The sequence below is a fragment of the Macaca nemestrina genome, chromosome 2 (assembly GCF_043159975.1).
Source record: "Macaca nemestrina isolate mMacNem1 chromosome 2, mMacNem.hap1, whole genome shotgun sequence".
Taxonomy (NCBI): domain Eukaryota; kingdom Metazoa; phylum Chordata; class Mammalia; order Primates; family Cercopithecidae; genus Macaca; species Macaca nemestrina.
In genome coordinates, this window is record NC_092126.1 from 191,425,419 (window position 1) to 191,447,873 (window position 22,455).

The 22,455-nt window shown below is 38.0% G+C and overlaps 1 pseudogene; it reads right to left on the bottom strand.

Moving 5' to 3' along the window:
• Positions 1 to 22,455, bottom strand: part of LOC105477408 (ATP-binding cassette sub-family F member 2 pseudogene) — a 125,736-nt pseudogene that overhangs the window by 97,838 nt on the left and 5,443 nt on the right.

Genomic DNA, 22,455 nt, shown 5'->3' on the forward strand with positions numbered 1-22,455 from the left:
AACTGAAATGAATGAGGGCAATCAGCAGTGTATGCAGAATACACTGCATTCAATTACTATAAATAGGATGGCAGTCAGCTGCGAAGTGCCACAGATCATGATGAGTTTTGGGGAACAGCAGATGTCTTATAACATTGTATAAATACAAACAATACGCCAGACTGAACCAGGTCAAATAATGGGGAAGCAGGGAACAAGGACCTCAAATGGGGGCCTTTGTAAATTGTTCTGGTGCAGTTTTATTGAGCATGGTCTGATCTAGAGTGTCAATTTGTGTGTGTGTTGAGTATTAGGAGATGGGATGCCCGGAACTTCCCTTTTCGATGGCTAAAAATGTAGCTGAACAAGATAAAGGTACTACCGTACTTCAACCATGGCAGCAATTATTTTCACCCATACACCCATATAATAAGCATAAGAATCGTTTTCACCTGGTACGTGATTTTTTACAATAAATTTCTATCTAAAATATAACAACTGCTGGCCAGGCATAGTGGCTCATGCCTGTAATCCCAGTACTTTGGGAGGCCAAGGTGGGCAGATCACTTGAGTCTAGGAGTTCAAGACCAGCCTGGCCAACATGGTGAAACCCCGTCTCTACTAAAAATACAAAAATTAGCCAGGTGTGGTGGCACGTGCCTGTAATCCCAGCCTACACAGGAGGATGAAGCACTAGAATTGCCTGAACCAGGAAGGTGGAGGTTGCAGTGAGCTAAGTTTACACCACTGCACTCCAGCCTGGGCAACAGAGAGAGACTCTGTCTCAAAAATAACTAAGTAAGTAAAAATAAATAAAATATAACAACTGCTGAGAAGAATGTCTTTGTATATTGGCATTCCGTTTTTAAGGGGTAAAGTCTGCAGCTTGACTTTTGTTAGCATGGTATCTTCAGGATGACACTCTTTGAATAATGGACATTTTTTGATGAGTTCTTCGTTCAAAATGAAATAACATAAAACTCATGATCTGAAGCTATTTTGAGTACAGCATGTCTAAGTTTCTTACACTTATATTAGAATAATAACTTTTTCTTCTACTTTAAATATTCTGATTTAAAGATGCCAGCTCTATTGTCATTAAGCCTGTATGTGTGAGGCATGCTTGTTTTCCAACAGCCACTGAAATAAAACAATGGAATTTCAAACAAGTTTCTACTGTAGCTGTAAATGTCATTGTATAGTGAGAATCCTGGATTCACTACCAACTCTGACTTCTTATGCTGCATGATTGAGTGTCCAGCCTCTCTGGGTTTCAGTTTACTCTCCTTAAGATGAGGACTGGTTTGGATAACCTCTAAGGTTTTTCCAGCTCTCAGGGTCTGTGTAAACTGAGAACCAGTCAAGCCATACGAAACCACCAATAATTCAGGCAGAATGGCCTTTTTTATTGTAAATCTATATAGCTAAGAATGTTTCTGAGGCTTCTGAAATTCTAATCACGAGTCATTACAGGTAGTGATGTAGGAGTCATAGAGCAAGCCAAATTACATACAATTATTGCTAAAAAAAAAAATACAAAATACAGGCAAGAGAAAGAGGAAAATATAAACCATCCATAATCTTAGCTTCCAAATATCAATATTCTTAAGATTTTGGTAAGTAAAAGAAAGAGGAGGTAGAAGAGTGCTTGAGAAGATGGTGGAGAAAAGAGACAGATGGAGTGGGTGATGAAGCTAATAAACAATATAGCCAGCAGAGATATGGCTATACATACTGTACATATAAATGTAAATGATGTAAGATGGTATAGATACAGCATACTATTTTCATTTTTTAACTTTAGCACTTAAAAATAAATATTTTCTAAGGTTAATTTTTTTTAGAAGCATCATGATTAAAGACAGCTATCCATAAAAGTTCTATATATGCTATAGATATATGTATTCTATATATGTGTACATCTAGATACATATTTATTGATTTTTTAAATTTCATAGTAAATATCCTGAAGCTAAATGTTTATATGCATCCATAATTTTAGGTGAAATTGCTATACACAAAAAATCATATGGGAATGCTATGCAACAATTTATGACTTCTGCCCACAATTGACAAGTCAAGAATGAATTAATACTGTATATTAAACACCTGAACCACAATTAGGACAAAGTTATGTTGTCCCTAATACAAAGGGAAGGCGGAAGTGAGGAAGCCTCTTGCGCTATCTTGACCTTAATGGGTTTACAATTAGAGTTCTGTCTCCTGAAGAGAGATTCAGATTGGCCCTGCTGAGATGTGAGAAATCAGGATTATTTGTGAAGTGTCCTGATACAAGGTGACAGAAGCTGTCCTCATTTAATTCATCACCATTCAGTTCTGGATGGAAGGGAGGCAGGAGAAGTAGTACATCAGAGGCCAATCTTCAATATTGCTTTTAGGAGTTCTTCATTTCCTTCCAAAGAAGAAAGCAAAAGAGATAACAGAAGCAAGAACTCTGCAAGAGCGTAGACAGGCCTTTCAATAAATTCACAAACGAAAGCTACACTCTCGATTTTTAATTTTCAGCCTCTTTGCCCCAATTGTAAAATAAATAACTTATCCAAGTCACCTTTTGAGTTCAGTGTTTCATCTTTGAAGGCTTCTGTGACTTTCAAAGAAGTACCTTCACTGACTTTATTTTTCTGATTATTAAAAGTGAAATATCAAGACTTGTCTGATCAGATGGTCATCAGTTATGACGATTTTGCACTACAGTTTTGGGCACACGAATGTTGAGGACACTCCCCTGGGGTGGCTTCTTGAAGAGTTTCAGTTTCTGGGATTCACAACCCCATCTTGACAGCTTCTTCCTCTCACAGTCCACTAAATACTCAGGATCTTACCCTTCATTTTCTTAGACTAGCAGGTGTCCTTAAGCATTGCAAGGGAGGAACACTTCAAGTGGAAAAAAAAAAAAAGCAGTCCTATTTTTTTTCTCCTTTTCTCCTGCTTCTCTAACTATCTAAGTCCTGAATTTTATTTCTTTCGAGGCAAACACCAGTTAATTTTCTACATTAAAGGAGTCTGAACCTCCCTTTCCTGTAAGTAAGGCAACGATGAACTTTAAGAGCAGCCAAACTGCCTAGGTAGCTCCATAGAAAGCATGCATGTCATTATTCTCTAGAATATGTATGCAAGATGGAAGTGTATTTTTGCAGGCCACCAGGTCTGTCTGGGAAGGGATTCAGGGACATCTGTTCCCTTAATGTCCAGAATAAAAGCAGTGGTTTTTTTGTTTGTTTTTCTTTTTCTTTTTGTTGTTTTTGTTTTTGTTTTTGTTTGAGATGGAGTCTCACTCTGTCACTCCTCGGGCAAGAGTGCAGTGGTGCGATCTCGGCTCGCTGCAAGCTTTGTCTCCTGGGTTCAAGCGATTCTCCTGCCTCAACCTCCTGAGTAGCTGGGATTACAGGCACGTGTCACCATGCCTGGCTAATTTTTGTATTTTTAGCAGAGACGGGGTTTCACTTTAAAGGAGTGTGGAGTGAGCTGCTCTGCGAAGAAGAGGAAGGAAGGAAGGAAGGAAGGAAGGAAGGAAGGAAGGAAGGAAGGAAGGAAGGAAGGAAGGAAGGAAGGAAGGAAGGAAGGAAGGAAGGAAGGACGGGAGGGAGGGAGGGAGGGACGGAGGGAGGGGCTCATGGACAAGATTCTGGCATTAAGAGGCAGTAGAACCAATAATCAGATGCACTATCCTAAGCAGAGTAGTGGGCTTAAGGACGATGACTGAGTACAGTGAAATGGGAAGAAATGTTTTAAGGCCTTTGTTTTTCCAAGAAAGAATTGCAGTCACCAGCTCCAACAGGGAGGGACTGGCGATACTTAGAGTGCTGGAAATGTTTCTGGAGGAAGCCTCAGGAAATCATAGAAAGCAAAGGAAACTGCAATAACTACACACTGCAAACAAGAAGCAAAGTGGCCATGCCATGACAATATGATGAGCAGATGACACCTGTAAAAGCCATATGGCAGATTTCTTCTCTGTAGCCCACTCCACGGTGGAAAGATTTCATTTTAATCAAGGATGTAAATTATAAGTGCTCATTATGGGACACAGGTGGTGTGAGACAATAGGCCTTGGAGAGCTGTATTTCTCTTTTTATTAACTTGTATGTGTATAGTATTCATTCTAAGCAGAGCCTTATATTGAAGCATTATACCCAGTTGTGTGAAAGTAGAGAAATTAGAAAGTGAGTGAAGTGTCTGTTTCCTAGAAGAGAGATCATTCTAGGTTTCTGAGGAAGAACTGACATGTAACATATTTTATCCTCGAAAGAAATAAATCACAGGGCTTTCCTGTCAATGGCTTTTTTTTTTTTTTTTTTTGCCATAAAAACTAGTAGAAATTCAACATAATCAGAAAGAAGGCTGGGCACGGTGGCTCACACCTGTAATCTTAGCACTTCAAGAGGCCGAGACGGGTGGATCACCTAAGGTCAGGAGTTTGAGACCAACATTGCAAAATCCTGTCTCTATTAAAAATTCAAATATTCAATAATTAGCAGGGCATGGTGGTGGGCACCTATAATCCCAGCTACTCGGGAGACTGAGGCAGGAGAATTGCTTGAACCTGGGTGGGTGGAGGTTTCAGTGAGCAAAGATGGTGCCACTTCACTCCAACCTAGGTGAAAGAGCAAAACTCTGTCACCAAAAAAAAAAAAAAAAAAAAAGGAAAAGAAAACTAATCTGAAAGAATAAAAGAAATGCTGATGTAACTTTGTGATATGAGGAACTTGAATATTTGTGACAGTGAAAGGAAACTAGGGCTCTTCTGGAATTTGTTAAGCAAGATGAGTAATATAACCTAATGACTCCAAAGGATAACGACTGATGTTCTCATCAGGCTTGCCAAGAGACTATGTGACTGCTTTAAAGAAAATAAGACTAGGCCAAGCCGTGGAGGCCAACGCCTGTAATCCCAGCATTTAGGGAGGCCGAGGTGGGCGGATCACGAGGTCAGGAGTTCAAGACCAGCCTGGCCAAAATGATGAAACCCTGTCTCTACTAAAAATATAAAAATTAGCTGGGCGTGGTGACAGGCACCTGTAGTCCCAGCTACTCCGGAGGCTGAGGCAGGAGAATCACTTGAACCTGGGAGGCAGAGGTTGCAGTGAGGTGAGATTGCACCACTGCACTCCAGCCTAGGTGACAGAGCAAGACTCCATCTCAAAAAAAAGAAAGTAAGACTAATGATGACTTTAAACAAGGGAATATTTTACATCTTTGTTGGAGTGCTTTGTGCTGCAAGTAAGTGAAAATCACAACCCAAAGTAGCCTAAATATAAGGGTATTTACTTCTCCCCACCCTCACCCCTCATACCTCATTTGAGGACCACAGCTGGGTTGGTTGGTTGAATCAAGGGCATGATGATGTCATCAGAAATCCAGGTTCTGACTGAGCGCAGTGGCTCACACCCATAATCCCAGCACTTTCAGAGGCCAAAGTGGGCATATCACTTGAGCCCAGCCATTTGAGACCAGCCTAGGCAACACAGCAAGACCTTCATATCTACTTAAAATTAAGAAAAAAGAAATCCAGGTTCTTTCCTTGACTTTTCCCATTGGCTAAAAATGAATGCTACAGTTCCAGGGGTTACATGTATGGTATTAACATTCAGAGTCAGAAAAGGGAAGACTCATTCATTCACTGCTTTTTATGACTAATGAGCTGTTTCCCAGGAACCCCCTGGAGCAATCCAAATCTAATCAGGAGATAGACATCACACAGTAGGTTAAATATAGAAAGTTTAAAATAAAAATTATTAGCTATAATAAAAGTGACTTTAAGATATGGACAATCTGAGGAATCCAGGCCTTTTTGGAAAAGGTGTGGTTCAGCCACTGGATAGCAAGAAAGTTAGCTAGGTTAACCAGACCTGCACTGGTCTGGAGTTGCTGGGCAAACAGGCAGCCCCAACCCCACCCCCACCCACCCAGTGGAGGGCAAAGACCTTCAGAGCTTGTGGGCTGGCGGGAATGGGCTTGCACAGGGAGCTACCCCTTGGGTCCCAGGCAGCTGCATGCAGGCCAGCCAGCTCATCTCCAGGCCAAGACTACAAGGTCACAGAGAAACCTTTTCTGGATCCTGCGGCTCAGGCAGGTTCCACCCCAAGTACCCACAACCACACAGTCTCTCCTCAGCTCAGGCTGCAATTCCATGAAGCCTCTGCCTCCTACGATGTTGCTCCAGCGCCCTCTACTGAGAAAGTTTAGCGTCATACTTACTTTAGAAAGAAAATCTTAGAGGAATTCTGTTATTAATCATAGAGCATATATCGAAGGGTGCATTGAGAGCTGAGAGGCAATAAATTCAGAGCTGACACATCCCCAGATGACTTTTTCTCCTATCTCATTGGCCAGAACACATGACATGCACATGCTTAAAGCAATAACTGGATGAACTGAATCACCATTACTGGCTTGGACTACTCAAGACACATCCCCCAGGGCTGAAAAGGAGCTCTCTTTCAGAAGCACATGGCCCACAGTGCCATTCAGGGCTCTGTCCTTAGGAGGAAGCCTGAGAACGACACGGGTCCACAGCTGAGGGTGTGTGCCACCCTGCACCTTGTGTTCGAATGGTTTGGGATACCACAGTCAGAAAATGAATGGCAGAAACCCAGAAATCATTGTATCCTAAAAATAAGAAAATGATGCCTGAAACATCACTATAGCAAAAGTATCTGAAAACAGATAATACCTGAAAATAGAACCTTACAATACTTAAGTAACTGAGGTTAGTCAGAAGACTATGTAACATTTACATGCTGTGAAAATTATCACTGTCTAGAAGCTAAAGATTTCTTTTAAGAAGCAAAAATATTAATCTGCTTCACTTGAAAAGAGAGTAGAAGAAAAATTCAAGTAACCATCAATAAAAATGTCTAATCCTCACTTACAGCAGCCTTCAGAAACTATTTTGTCCCCTAACTAGTATCATCATCCTAGTCCCTTGTTACAAACTGACTTTTCCTTATATTATTTACTGATCTTCCTCTTCTTTTGCACCTCTACTCTTACTCCCCCAGCACAGGCACCTATATTTCTGTCTTTTGTAGCCTCATCTTCCCCTTCTTTGCCCTGCTTCCTCCATATGTTAAATTCACATGTGCCTACATACACATATACAATGATACTTCCTCCCCATTCAAAGGGAGTTACACCAAACATATGCTTGATGGTGACGGTGTTGCTGCTCACACCTGATTTATCCGAAATGTAATCTAATAAATGTATTAGTCCATTCTCACGCTGATAATAAAGATATACCAGAGACTTGGTAATTTCTGAAGAAAAGAGGTTTAATTGACTCACAGTTCAGCACAGCTGGGGAAGTCTCAGGAAACTTACAATCATGGTGGAAGGGGAAGAAAACACATCCCTCTTCACATGGTGACAGCAAGGAGAAGTGCAGAACAATAGGAGAAAAAGCCCCTTATAAAACCATCAGATCTCATGAGAACTCACCCCATTATCACAAGAACAGTGTGAGGGTAACCACCCCCACGATTCAATTACCTCCTACTGCATCCCTCCCATGACATGTAAGGATTATGGGAACTACAATTCAAGATGAGACTGGGGTGGGGACGCCACCACATCATATCAATAAATGTGTAGAAAAAGACATTTTCTTCTTTATACAATTCAATTTTTAAGATATTTTTATTTCACATACTATCCTTTCACTAGAATGAAGTCAATTTGACATAAAAAATTGCAAGTTGCTTTTCCTGCTATGGAATTATCTCCTGCCACTTCTATCAGTAGTCACCTCTAACACATAATGCTTCTCCTGATGGGAATAATCCATTTAGAGAAAGTTACAAGAATTCACTACTGAGAGTCATATTTCTGGGTAACACATAACAAAGCTTTGGTAGCAGTCCAGTGTCATTTCCTTGAAAGCTGATGTGGGATAATGTTGCTGAGGAGTATTTGAAAGCTGCCAAGAACTTCCTGAAGAACAGTATAGTGCATATATTTCTGTGATTATGCCACTTTGGGAGAAGGGGGAGGTTGTATTTATCATAAATTTGGCTGTGAAAATTGAGTTGTGTGTATGTAAGACTGCGAAGCTTAACAATTAAGTTGTATTTGGATGTGCGACCTAACATTCAGACCTTATATAGCATAGCCAAAATGTATAGGAAGCTCTAAGTAAAATGAGACTAAAAGATTTTATGTTGGAGGAGATTTTATGTTGGAGACTAAAAGATTTTATGTTGGAGCATATCTTAAATACATTCTGGAACTGACTTAGACTCAGTAGATCAATCATTTCAGCACAGGAGGGAGTAAGGATAAGACCTGGGCTGAGATACAAAAGAGGAAACTCCTTTGACTTCATCCTTCTGAGCAACCATCTCGTTTTCCTTAACCTATCACTGTTATACTTAGCCTGGGAAGTGCCCCCAGTTCCAAAGTTTCCTTTACTTTCCTTTAATCTTGCTAGTCAAGGACTTTGATCAACTATACTTTTTCTCACCCAGACGCTGAGAAAAAAGGACTGAAACAATGTGCATGTGTTGGGGAAGGAGGGAGTGCCAGGACTGTCGTCTAGCAAGACTAGAAGCTCTGGAGCCCAAGTACCTGGATTCAAGTCCCTGTTTGATCAGGCATTAGCCGTACAACCTTGACAATATTATTTAACTTCTTAGTGCTTCCGTATTCTTCTGTAAACTACAGACTAAAATAATACCTTCCTGGCATGGTTGTTCTTAGGTTAAATTATTTGATACACATCAAGCCTTTAGAATAATTCTTGGAACCATGTAAGTATATATCAAGTCAATATCGAATGTTTTCCAAAATTTGGGGATATAAAAGTTGCTGTAAAAATACAGCAACTTTCAATAATCTGAGTGTAAATAATTTAAGAATATAAAAGTTTTCACCAATTTTGACTAGTAGGGCAAATGATCAATTAAACGATTGGAATGCTGGATTACACATTCATCTTAAGAAAGTTTCATTTTATATATATATCCAATTTAAGCATGTCATTCATTTAATAAATCAAATAAATTGAATTGTTGTGAATCATACTATTAAATTAAATAAATATTTGTTGAACAGCTACTATGCATAAAGTTACTCCAGTTATTTATTATTGTGGGAAAAAAGCTCCTCAACATTTAGTGACATAAAACAACAACTATTTTATTATGTTCCTTATACTGCAGATCAGAAATTTGAGCAGAGCACAGTGGTAATGATTTTTCTCTGCTCCATAATAATGGAATGCTTCACCAGGGTCAAGACGGTTGGTATAGCTCAACTGGGACCACATGTCCGGAGCCTCATTTGGCTGGGTGAGCTGAGTTTCTCAGTTCCTCACCTCACATCTGCTGAGGCTGCAATCACAATGACTTCTCCATCCAAGACCTGTTGCCTGCACTAGGATGGCTGGAACAGATGGAGCTTTCCAGGTACCACTCTCTGTGTAGCCTCTTCATGTGTCTAGCCCGGGCTTCCTCAGAACATAATCTCAGTTCTCAGACTTTTTACATGGTGGTTCATGGCTCCAAGAGCAAAACCTACAAGAAGTCCAGGTGGATGCTGCAAAGTTTTTAATGACATACTCTGAAGCCAAGAAATATCATTTTGCCACATTCTATTGGTCAGCAAGTCACTGAGGCCAGCCCAAAATCTAGGAGAGGATAACTAAAAGAATTTTTCTCAAAGGGAGAAAGAGAAAATAATTTGGTCCTTTAACGTACTTCTAAAATCATTGACTATATATTCCTTCTGAATTGCCCTTGAGAGCCAACTTTCTCAAAAGAACTGTTTACCCAGGCTGTCTCCATTCCTTAATGGCCTTTAATTTGGCTTTAGCTCTTATTACTCCACTAAAACTATTCTTGCAAAGCCAGTAACGACCTCCACATTAGCAAATGTAATGAAAAATGTTCAGTATCCTTTTTCTTAATTCCTTCGGAATTTTTGACACAGTTAAACGTTTTTTAAAAATACTCTCAGACCGTGCTCGGTGGCTCACACCTGCAATCCCAGGACTTTGGGAGGCCCCCCTGAGGTCAGGAGTTTGAGACCAGCTTGGGCAACATGGCGAAACCCTGTCTCCACTAACAATACAAAAATTAGCTGGGTGTGCAGTGAGCCAAGATAGCACCACTGCACTCCAGTCTGGCCTATGGAGTGAGACTCCTTCAAAATTAAAAAAAAATAAAAACTCCCTCTCTTAGGGCTTTTTGACACCATATTCCAGGTCCCTGGTCTCTCTGGCTGCTGCTGCTTCTTGGTCTTCTTTACTTCCTTGCTTTCTTCTACCTGTGTGCCTCTTCCTCATCACCACCACCACCTATTATTATCACCTCGTGCACAGTGCCTGGTACATAGTTGATGCTCAATAAGTATTTAGCGATGGAACAAATGAATGATGAAAGCTTAACATTGCCTTAGAGAAAGGTGATATATTTCTATGTGATGTTCTATATTTTATAAATGTACATGCTAGATATATTTTAAAAGATAAGCTAGCAGTAAATGAGAGAACTAAGGAAAAATTATCACTTTTATATTAAACTAAATATTTTCCTTGCCTTAATGCCTATTTAATATTTTTTAATGTGAAATCTCCACTATTTAACCCCAGTGAGTTAAGTTGAATATTTATACATTTTGAACTAATGACACTCTGATTAATGAGTTTTTTTGTACTCATAGCTTATTCTAAACTAGAAATAAATTATACATGCTGATAAATCATTAAATTTGACTCATATAAGCATTTTTAAATGAGATAATTAAATAAAATTTCTCATGAATAAGAATATGTTTATGGTATTATATTTGAACTGTGAAATTAAAAGAAAAAAGTTGTCTTTTTAAGGATAAAAGGGAAAAAGAAGGAAAAGTTCCTCCTGACATAACTAATTTTGCCAATTTATAATATAATTTAGCTTTAATATTATATAGGAAAAGATTCATGAAAAAAAATAAGACTGAATTTGTAGTAACCAATATAATAACACTATTAAATTTTGAAAAAAAATTACTAATGCTTATATAATATTTCTTAAAAATAATAAATAAAATGTCATTAAAATTAGTTTGTTCTAAATTACAATCACATATGCACCTATAAGGCTCTTCCAATAATTTATAATTTCCAGGCTTTCCCTTTTATTCTCTTACCAACAAATTTCTTATGAGAAAACAGAAATGAAACTTACTCAGTTTTTGCTCAGTGTCTTAAAAATTTATAATCAATTATTTATCCACTGCTAAGCAAGAGCAAATAATGTTTGTGTTTAGGTTGAATCTAGAAATAGATTTACTTTCTTTAGTAATTCAATTTCATATTTTCTCTCAGAATGGAACATCCATTCAATTCCCAAAGAACATAATCGTAGAATCAAATCATTTTGTGTCCATTTGAATGGGTCTTATATGGAATTTTGTTACATTATAATGGTTTGTATAATTAACTTAAATCTGCTCCAGTGTTTTTTTGTTAAAAAAAAAATTCCTATGAGAGTTTTTTAGTAACATTCATAAGAACATGATGTGCATGTTGGATGGGGTGGGAATCCAAGGAAGCAGGGAAATCTTAGAGAAGACCTGGTAATTTTATTAGGAAATGTTTTCTTAAGAAAGCAGTATTTTCCAATTTACTGTTTTCTTTTAAACCATGGAAAATCATGGCAATTCCAGATTTTATTCTTATGTTTCCCCTTGACAATATCTAAGAATTGATATTTTGTTTCACTACAGTCTTTTGGCCAACATGTATGCAATTTATTGGCATCATGCAAATAGTTGTATAAAATATGGGTAAATTCATTGTCTTCAGATTTACCAAAACTGTCTCCATATTCATTTTTTAAACATCACCTTAGGTAAATTTTACTGTAAATCTTTGAAAGATATTAATTCCTGCATTATTAACTCTCATTTAATCAGAGCATTCTGGTCTTGGAAATAGAGTTTATTTTGGTTTTGTGCTGCAATTTGTTTTTTATCTAAATCAACTTAAAATGAGATATGATGGCATCCACAATCCCAATAAGAAGAACAATTCCATTTTCACTTTTTTGACTAGGTTATGTTGTGAACCATAACCATGCTATCCAGTTGCTAATATCACACGGGCATGGTAGACAAAATTTCTAAAATCCCCTCACTAAAGCTATCTCCTCCAACTCCCAGAGCTTGTGCGTATAGTATTATTCCCGTGATTATGTTTACCTTAAGACAGGGAGAATATCTAGGTGGGCTTAATCTGATCGATCACGTGAGCCCTTAAAAGTGGAGAGTTTTCTCCAGCTGATGGCAAAAGATGAAGTCAGAGAGGGCTGAAGCCTGAGAAGGACTTCATGACATTCCATGGCTGCTCTGAGAACAGAGGGAGCCCCTTTAGAAAACTACAGAAGGCCTTCAGGACAGAGGAGCAGTGGCCCACGGATGCCCAGCTGGGAAATGGGTACCTCTTTCTGACAACTGCCAGGGACTAAATTCTGCCAGTAATAGAAAATATGAGGATATGCCCATTTTTTATGAAAACACAACCAGTTGATACCTTTCATTCAGCCTTGTGAACCCACTCACACCATCCTGCATTTATCACTTAGGGATCTATGAAATAAAACATGGGTTTTGTTTTAAGCTGCTAAGTTTGTGGTAATTTTTTACACAGCAACAGAAAACTAATACAACCCTAGCAGCCATCAAATCACCGAACTTATGGTTGTGACTTAGGTCTCAACAAAGTATATAAATGTATCACCTGTTGATATCCAAACCACTGACCCAGCGTGCACTATAAATTACATTAGTCTTTTAAACTTCCTTTTTGATAAAAATAAACACCTTACCATTATGTGAGGAAAAAAAAAAAAACTTTGAACAAAATTTCAACATTATTTTCACGACTAAACAACTTACTAAAAATATGTCTGAAGATTGAAGAAGCGTTGATCGAAACGACTTTCCTAAAAGGGGAATTCATTTCCACCCCAGACCCATATTTGGAATCACATTTTATAGTTTGATAAAACTACTAGTCAGCAGCAGCATACATTCTTGTTTTAAAATGCACCCCTTCCTTCCAATATACTATTCATGATGACCTGATTACCCACATCTGCCTGCCACACATCGGTTTTCAGCTCTCTCTCCTTACCCCTGGATTCCACTCTAACTTTCAAGGCATTGATCTTTTAAAATTTCATCAACCACAAATTAACTATCCTACTATCCCCTCCTCCCATTTCCAAGTGATTATCTGTATCTGAAGACATTACAATTTCACAGAACTTCTCTGCTTGCCTGGTATTTCTTTGAAAACTATTTTCAATGAATCCAGTGTGTTAATATAATTTATTAAATAAAAATGGATGTGAATGGCTCATTAGCAATAGAATTAAAAGAAATTAACAACTGATTTCATTTGGAAGGTGAGTAAAGGGAAAAATGTAAAATAATGCGGAAGTTTCAAGATTAGGTGCCTTAAAGAAAGAAACCTGTAACAACAACAACAAAATATATAGAAGAAGTCAAATCTGGAAGGATATGATGAGTTAGTTTTGTGTATATTGGAATGTTTATTCAAATACTAAAAAGAAATATTTGTATTACAAGATTTCAAGTGTAACTTTATTTTACAACTTTATACTGACTCCTCATTTCCTCTCTTGCATTTTGGATTCTTCAACATTTGTTGTTAAATAAGTCTATATTTTTCTTTACACCTTGCAACTTACTTTCATTTGTATATAATACACCTTTTTCTAAAGTATTAATTAGCCCATACTGTCACTTAAAAAAATCATCTATTATGTTTCTCTTTGTAATTCAGGGAGTAAAATCCTCTTTAGGGAATATTTTTACTAAACTTTATAGTTTGCTATTATGACCAAGCAAGAAAATTTCACTTCCAAGTGTAACCACAAACCCAGCTACTTTCCTCTGTAAACTATTGTTTCAACATATTTCAGCCTGAAATTTTCCAGCTGTGCTCAAGGGTTTCTCACAACCACATGGAAACTATTTCTTGGGACTTATTTTTAATTATAGCCTTTATTCTCCTTTGGTTCTTTAGATATTTCTGCTCTCAAGGTTACATGATGCTCCAGAGACATAACATTTGTGACACCATCACTGTATGATATTCCACAATAATGAATATCATAGGACAGATGGAAGCATTACCACAGGATTTGGACTTGTTTTTGTAGTTTATTCAAAAAGATGTCCACATTACCATTAATGTGTATGCTTTGAACTCATCAGATGTTATTCATCCAGTTAGATGCCTATAAATACCACACAACTTGGATCCCACAAAATGTCATGCTAAGCAAGATCCATACCCTTAATGACAGAAGTGGTAACATACATTACCCAACCTTCCAGCAGGAAAACATGGTAGAGAATACTGTGGGACTCATCTGTCTTGAGAAGCAACCTCCTAATGACTGATGTGTCTTACTGGCAAAAGCTTTCAAGTAAATTCTTAAGTGAAGTCGCATTCATTTCTCATAAAGGACCACAAAATGAACCAGAAAATCCAATATGTTAGACATAAATGTTTTCAGTGCAGTCTGAAATAATCACAATGGATATATTCATAATTCTCCCTCAATCTATTAGAATCTCAAAAGTTTTGGTTAATTAAAAAGTAAATCCTGAATTTGTGTATTTCGAGAAGGAGTTAAACCAATCTAGGATATAATCTATCTGATCAGAACTCAGGGCCCACTGTACTTCTTACAGACTATTTTAGAATTGGCCAAAAAGATCAATGTGATTATTAAGTTTCAGTTCCCCTGATAAAGGGTCCTCCAGTGACTTTTGCTTTACTTGTGTAGAGTCTCTTTAGATAAAAGGAGTCCATTCACTATAATCAATAGAATTTCTTTTTTGCGAAGTGTATGTGAGGAAAAATGTGGAGTAAAAGGGGTGTTTATTATTGAGTATCAATTAATTTAATGTTATCTAGGCAAGATAACTAATTACATATTACAATTCAGATAACGAATCTGAGATTGGAGATGCAAAAGGACTTTCTAGTAAGGGCTGAGCAAGGCCTGGATCCAAGGTGGGATTTTTTTGTTTTGTTTTCATTTTAATTCTAGCTTTCATGCTTCTTTGATTATACTACATGGCCATGTCATATTTTTCATGCTATCAATACAATATTTTGTTTGCAAGAAGACTATTGCCTATTTAGACAATGCAAATAACTATGCTCTATATAGTGATTCTCAAGTTATTCTTCCAGCACTAGCTGCAGCTAGTGGGAAGCTTTCGTGGGAAACTGGGAAGTTTTAGAAATGCACATTTTTAAAGCCCAGACAGATTTAATGAATCAAAGCCTCAAGGAGTGGGCCTTGGCAATCTGTATTTCAACACAGCCTCCTGCTGATTCTGACGCACACCTGAGCTCTAGAAAAGTCATCCTCAACATTTGATGTGCATCAGTATCAACTGTACAACTTTTTAAACTCAAATGCACTTCCCACACTTGCATTTACGTAATTCTCATTTGCACAAAAGGTTGAGTGGCATTACTGTAGAATACTCAAAAGATCAGTGAAGTTCAGTTGTTTAACAAAAAAACTTCATGTTTGATCAATCTAATGATGCATTATAGCATTGTTTCTCTATTGGGGGATGAGTTTACCACTCAGGGGATATCTGGCAATGTCTGAAAACATTTGCGTTATTCACAACTAGAGGAGGAGTGTTACTACCAGCATATAGCAGGAAAAAGACTAGGGATATGGTTAAACATCCTACAATGTCCAGAAAAATCCCCCACAACAAAAAATTTTTCAAATAAATGTAAATAATACTGAGCGGGAGAAACTGTGCATTGTAGGATGAAGAATTCAAAGATGTAATAAATATTTGAAACATAATGCATAATAGCTACATTCTTCACTAAAACATTTCTACCTGATTCAAGGGTTGGTAAATGTTCTCCATAAAGAATAATATAGTCAGTATTTTAGGCTTTGTAGACCATATTATATCTGTCCAACAATTCAACTCTGCTATTAAAGTACACAAGAAGTCACAGACAATAGAAAACAAATGTGTTCCAATAAAAAACTGGTAGCTAGTGAGATTTGGCCTCTGAATGATAGTTTGCCATCCCGTGAAATAGACCATTCATTTGCATGCTTAAATACCGTGTAAGAGACATAGTAACCATGCTGTGATGTTCAGAAGAAGACATGATAGATAACATATCTGAGAAAGCCTCATAGTGGAAGATTTTAAGCTGAGTCTTAAATGATAGAGGAATATAATACTAACAGCTATAGAAAATTTGCCTTATTGTTTTATTATTTGATTCTCACCATCGTCCTGTAGCATTCATAGGACAGCAGATGAATTGGGTTTGGGAGATAAAACTGATTGGAAAGACTGGACAGGGAGAGGGTTACCCTAAAAGGACCTGAATGCTTAAAAAAAAAGAAGAAGAAAGAAAGAAAGAAAGAAATGGAACTTCACCTCATAAATAATTCTGGAGCCTTTAAAAGATTTTAAGTAAGGAAGTATTCGTTTTCATCTGTGATAATCCATAATTGAATGGGATTGGTTTCCTTATGAGGAAAAGAACAGACACTGTAGCGTTTTCTCTCTCTCTCTCTTCATCTTTCTCTCTCTCCCTCAGAATGCACAGAGAGAAGGCCACGTGAGGACACAGCGAAAGGCTTCATCAGAAACCAACCTTGCCAGCACCTTGTTCTTCCAGACTCCAGAACTATAAGAAAATAAATCTCTGTTGCCTAAGCCATCTAGTCCATGGTATTTTTTTTATGACAGCTTGAATAGACTAATATACTAGGCATTCTTTAGCACCCCCAGAAAAGACTGTTGTTTATAATGGGGATAAACTAGTCCTAGAGAATAGCTACATTTACCCACCACAATTTGGCTTAACAACAAGCCTTTAAAGGACCACACTTATTTGTAAGTAATGTAACTGCCTGCCAGAACAAAGCAGAGAACCTATTTAAGGAATACAACAAAATTCAACACTCAGCAATAAGAAATTTACAATATCTAGCATCTAATAAAAAATTACTAAACATGCCAAAAATATAAACCTTAACCCAGAAAAAATAAATCATTATAAAGTGACCAAGGAATGATAGAGATGATTAAATTACTAGACAAAAACTTTAAAACAGCTATAATGAATATTATAAATATGCTCAGAGTTGGCTGGGCACAGTGGCTCACGCCTGTAATCCCAGCGCTTTGGGAGACCGAGGCGGGCAGATCACGAGGTCAGAAGATCGAGACCACCCATGTTTACACGGTGAAACTCCGTCTCTACTGAAAATACAGAAATTAGCCAGGCATGGTGGCGGGAGCCTGTAGTCCCAGCTACTCGGGAGGCTGAGGCAGGAGAATGGTGTGAACCCAGGAGGCGGAGCTTGCAGTGAACTGAGATCACGTCATTGCACTCTAGCCTTGGTGACAAAGAGAGACTCTACCACAAAAAAAAAAAAAAAAAATGCTCAGAGTTTAAAAGAATGTAACTATAATAAGGAAAGAAAAGGGAGATGTAAAAAGTAATCAAATGAGATGGAAATGAAAAGTACATTATTTGTAATACAAATTTCACTGGTAGGGTTGACAGCAGATTAAACTGGAAAAAAACAATGACTAGAGCCTCACTTTCCAGTGGTGCAATATCAAGCAGTATAAGCTACACGTTACTGGAGTCTCAAAAAAAGGAAGTGTGGAAAGAGGTGTGGAATGAAAATAATATTTGAAGAAATAATTGGAGAATTTTTCTCAAATTTGATTAAAAAAAAAAAAAACTATAAACCCAGAGATTCAAAAAGCTTAGGCCCAGCACAGTGGCTCACACCTGTAATCCTAGTAATTTGGGAGGCCAAGGCAGGTGGATCTCCTGAGGTCAGGAGTTCAAAACCAGCCTGGCCAGCATGGTGTGACCCCAGTCTCTACTAAAAATACAAAATTAGCCGGGCATGGTGGCACATGCCTGTAATCCCAGCTACTCGAGAAGCTGAGGCAGGAGAATGACGTGAACCTGGGAGACGGAGCTTGCACTGAGCCAAGATTGCTCCATTGTACTCCAGCCTGGGCAACAGGCGCGAAACTCCATCTCAAAAAAAAAAAACAAAACAGAGCCTGGTGTCTTCCTCCTGTCTCTCCTGCTTCCTCTCTCACCATATGATGTGCACACACCAGCTTCCCCTCTCTTCCCACCATGAGTGGAAGCGCCCTGAAGCCCTCACCACATGATGCTGGCACCAGGCTTCTTGTACAGCCTGAAGAACCATGAGCCAAATCAACTTCTTTTCTTTCTAACAATGACCCAGCCTTAGAGATTCCTTCACAGAAATACTAAAAGGGCTAAGACAGTAAATATGTGGGTAAATACAAAAGACCCTTATCTCAAATTTAATTTCTTTAAAATATAGTTTTAAAAAACGTTAATCAAATTAATCACCCAAACCTATTTGTTTCTTGTTTGTGTGTTTGTTTGTTTGTTTTTGAGATAAGGTCTGGCTCTGGCAGGCAGGCTGGGGTGCAGTGGCATAATCTCAGCTCACAGTAACCTCTGCCTCCTAGGCTCAAATGGTTCTCCCTCAGCCCCACTAAGAGCTGGGATTACAGCCAGCACCCCTGGCTACTTTTTCTGTAGAGACAGGGTTTTGCCATGTTGCCACAGCTGGTCTCAAACTCATGAGCTCAAGCGATCCATGGCCTTGGCCTCCCAAAATGTTGTGATTACAAGAATAACCCACCCCACCCAGCCAGACCTGTTTATTTTAAACAAATTTCTCATGCATCTATTTCTGTAAATGATCTACTTTCTCTCCTGATGGTAGATTGCAAGTGGAGACATTTTATGCCTACAATTAATATCTAACCTACATTATTCTCTTTATTGTTCCTCTAAGTTCCAGCTTTGCAGCTGATTAGTGTAGATGGTATTTAACTCACCAAAAAACATGTAACCAATTCTGATGGACCCTCAGTCACTTCAGCACATTCAGCACATAGCCATTACTCTACAAGACACATTGTGTGGTAAGAAACGTACTGGAATTCTCGGACACCGCGTAAGCCTGGGAAATAGTCCACGCAGAGTGATGTAGCAAATTCATTCAATAAGGGAGGGACCTAGGCTTCCTCACTGTGCCAAAAGATATTCTGTTGAGCTTAAAGGATCTCTATTCCTTCCAATTATATATCGAACACAGTATTTGAGGGGTTTTTGGTTCTTTATTCCTCCTGACTGGTAAATATAATAAACATTGAAAAACTACAGTTTAATACTATACTAATTCTCTTTTTTTAGATAAAGGTAAATTCTTTTCAACTATCAAACTACACAAACTCAATGGTGAATGGCGAGTGATATTGCAATATAAAAGTAGAACATGATCACCAGAATCAGATACATTTTCAAAGGAGTGTGTGTGTGTGTGTGTATGTGTGCTTTAACTGAAAAGCTCTATACCTCACAACTTCAAGCATCCCATGTCCAAGGTTTTCTTGGGAAAGAAATATAAAACCAAAGAAAAAATAAAGCTCATAAAAAATCCTTAAAGATTTTAATGTTAGGATTGGAATTTACATAGTGTATAGTAGGACGAAAAAATCGAATCTTCTTGCTCTCTTTCTCATGAAGCTTCCAACAGCTTCCAACAGGACTTGGAATAAAAATCTGTGATCCCTGTCATTTCACTCATGGATGGGCCTGGTTGTTTTGGCCCTTGCTAACCCAGCAAGTCATCTTCTGCTATTCTCATTCTACCCTTCTCAGAAACTTTAAGCCCTATTATCTTGGTAACATTGTTTCAGTTTCTTGATTTGGCCAAACTCCCCTCAGTACCTACTTAAATGCTCTTCTTTCTGCCTGGAAACATTCTTTACCTGGTTAGCCTTCCTATCACCTCTCTCCCTCCTCTCTTCCCATCTGAATCATTTCAATGTATCTTCATTAAGTTAACCGCAGGTAGTAATATGGATTTGGTATTAGAGCTTTTTAATGTCACTCTGCTCCACTATGCAAGTATCAAGTGTATTTTGTCTGTCTCTGCATATCCAGAAAGAGTGTCTGGCACAGAGTAGGCACTTCACATTTGTGGAGTGAATGAACAGCTAGATTTGCACATGAATTCGTGAATGCTGTTCACAACAAGCGTCATTTCATTCTTGGATGAAACTCACGAACTGTGGTGGTATTTGCTATTATTTCATATGTCCTACTGGATATTTCAAAAGCATTATATATTGAAATTGGTTTATTTAGCATTATGTAAATTCCTTGTTTGTTTTTCAATTTTTGTATTTTTAATTTTTTTGATTGCATAGTAGAGGTATATATTTATGTGGTAAATAACATGTTTTGATAAGGGCATGCAATGTGAAATAAGCACACCATGGAGAATGGGGTGTCCATCCTCTCCAGCATTTATCTTGTGTGTTACAGACACTCCAATTACGCTCTTTTAGTTATTTTAAAATGTACCGTTAAATTATTAATGACTACAGTCACCCTGTTGTGCTATCAAATGGTAGGGCTTATTCATTCTTTTTAGCTGTTTTTTGTACCCATTAATCATCCCCACCACCCTCTCAGCCCCCCACTACCCTTCCCAGCCTCTGGTAACCATCCTTCTACTCTCTATGTCCATAAGTTTAATTGTTTTGATTTTTAGATCCCACAAATGAGTGAGAAACTGCGATGGTACATGGATTCCTTGTTAGAGTATGGAGGATCAAACGATTAAAAGTATCATGTTACACGTAAATATTTAGGGGTGCCAGATGCATACAAATCCTAAAGTTCTCTACCAACAACAGCAGAAGTGTGCCACACACACTTATGAAATGATGCTAGAAACTAAAAAGACGAGTTTCTGATAAGGTATTATGAAATGGAAAGGAAAGTCAGCGCAAGCAGTGGAAATTCGTGTTTCACTATGAGAACTCAGCGTTCCTTCAGCAGGGCGAGGCGAATCTGTGCGGCAACATCGCCACACTGTGGCCACATCCAGAATCGTTTACTACTCTGTGGGAACACACGCTTTTCAGGTCGTAAGGGTAAATGCCCAAGCATTTATTCAACACTAAATAGAACTAATTTAAATAGTCCCCTGAAAATTCATCTCAGTCCAAAACCGTATTGGTATCTTTTAATCATGGTGGCTTCATATAATGTTGGCACAGTTTACTCTAATGGTCCATACCTTTTATCCCACACATAACCAAAAGCATTTTTTTGTCTATTAAAATACATTATTTAGAAGGAAACAAAAAATGAAAACTACACTCCACAACGGGAAACGATACTACGTCTCTCTTCCGCTATTCTAGCACTGAGTTCCTTTATTAACCATTACCAAACTTCCCCCCAAATTTATCTGATCTTCAATGACCTAAGATGCTAATCTGAGTTAAGCTTAAATCATATGCAGTAGTTTTCAATACCTTGTGCCATCAGATTGAATATCTAAGATTTACTCTTTTCATATATATTAACTTCAAGGTGCCTTTGTAGATAACCCTCTTTTCCTAGCATTGAGTGAGAAGTATAGTCATTTCCTAAATGAAGAAAAAAGAGGAAAAAATTAGCTAAATTTTCCCATCCTCCTATCACGCCTTTTTGACAATAAAATGGCAGCAAATTATTTTGTTTGAAGTGAACTCTCACAGCAACTGGCACTTGATAATGGTTTGACTGCTTTATTTCAAATATATTAATCTATAAAATCCCTTGATTGGCTTGTCTGTTGCTAATTTTATCATGTAATAAAGAAAAGGCATTTCGTTGACAAAAATCATTTAATCATTTTTCCTTCATCCAGCACTGACAACTTTCTATGTTAGATTCTTTTTTTGTTGTTGTTGTTGTTCTTGAGACAGAGTCTCTCTGTCACCCAGGCTGGAGTGCAGTGGTGCCATCTCGGCTCACTGCAGCTTCCGTTTCCTAGGTTCAAGCAATTCTCCTGCTTTAAGTAGCTGGGGTTACAGGTGTGCTCTACCACGCCCGGCTAATTTTTGTATTTTTAGTAGAGACAGGGTTTCATCATGTTGGCCAGGCTGGTCTCAAACTTCTGGCCTCAATAGATCCACCTCCCTCAGTCTCCCAAAGTGCTGGGATTACAGGTATGAGCCACCATGCCCAGTCTCTCTGTTAGATTCTGCAGATGGCGCAGCAAAGATTTTCCCCAGGTATGTGTGTTCTAGAGGGCAAGAACAATGTTATCGTTTGATGATTTCTCATCAGTTCCTAATATAGTTTGATGTCCATAATGAAAATCTAGTATTTAGAATGCCTGAAATAAGCAAGTAATATTTAATCCTTATGTGTTTGTCCTTGTAACTATATAACATCCAATCATGTACCATATGTTAACATGCCATGTGACTTTTACCTAGTCTCCTAATGTTTCTGAGATTCTTATTCCTCCTATGTCAAATAATGTGCATTAATTTTCTCCAAAGCCTCTTCTAATT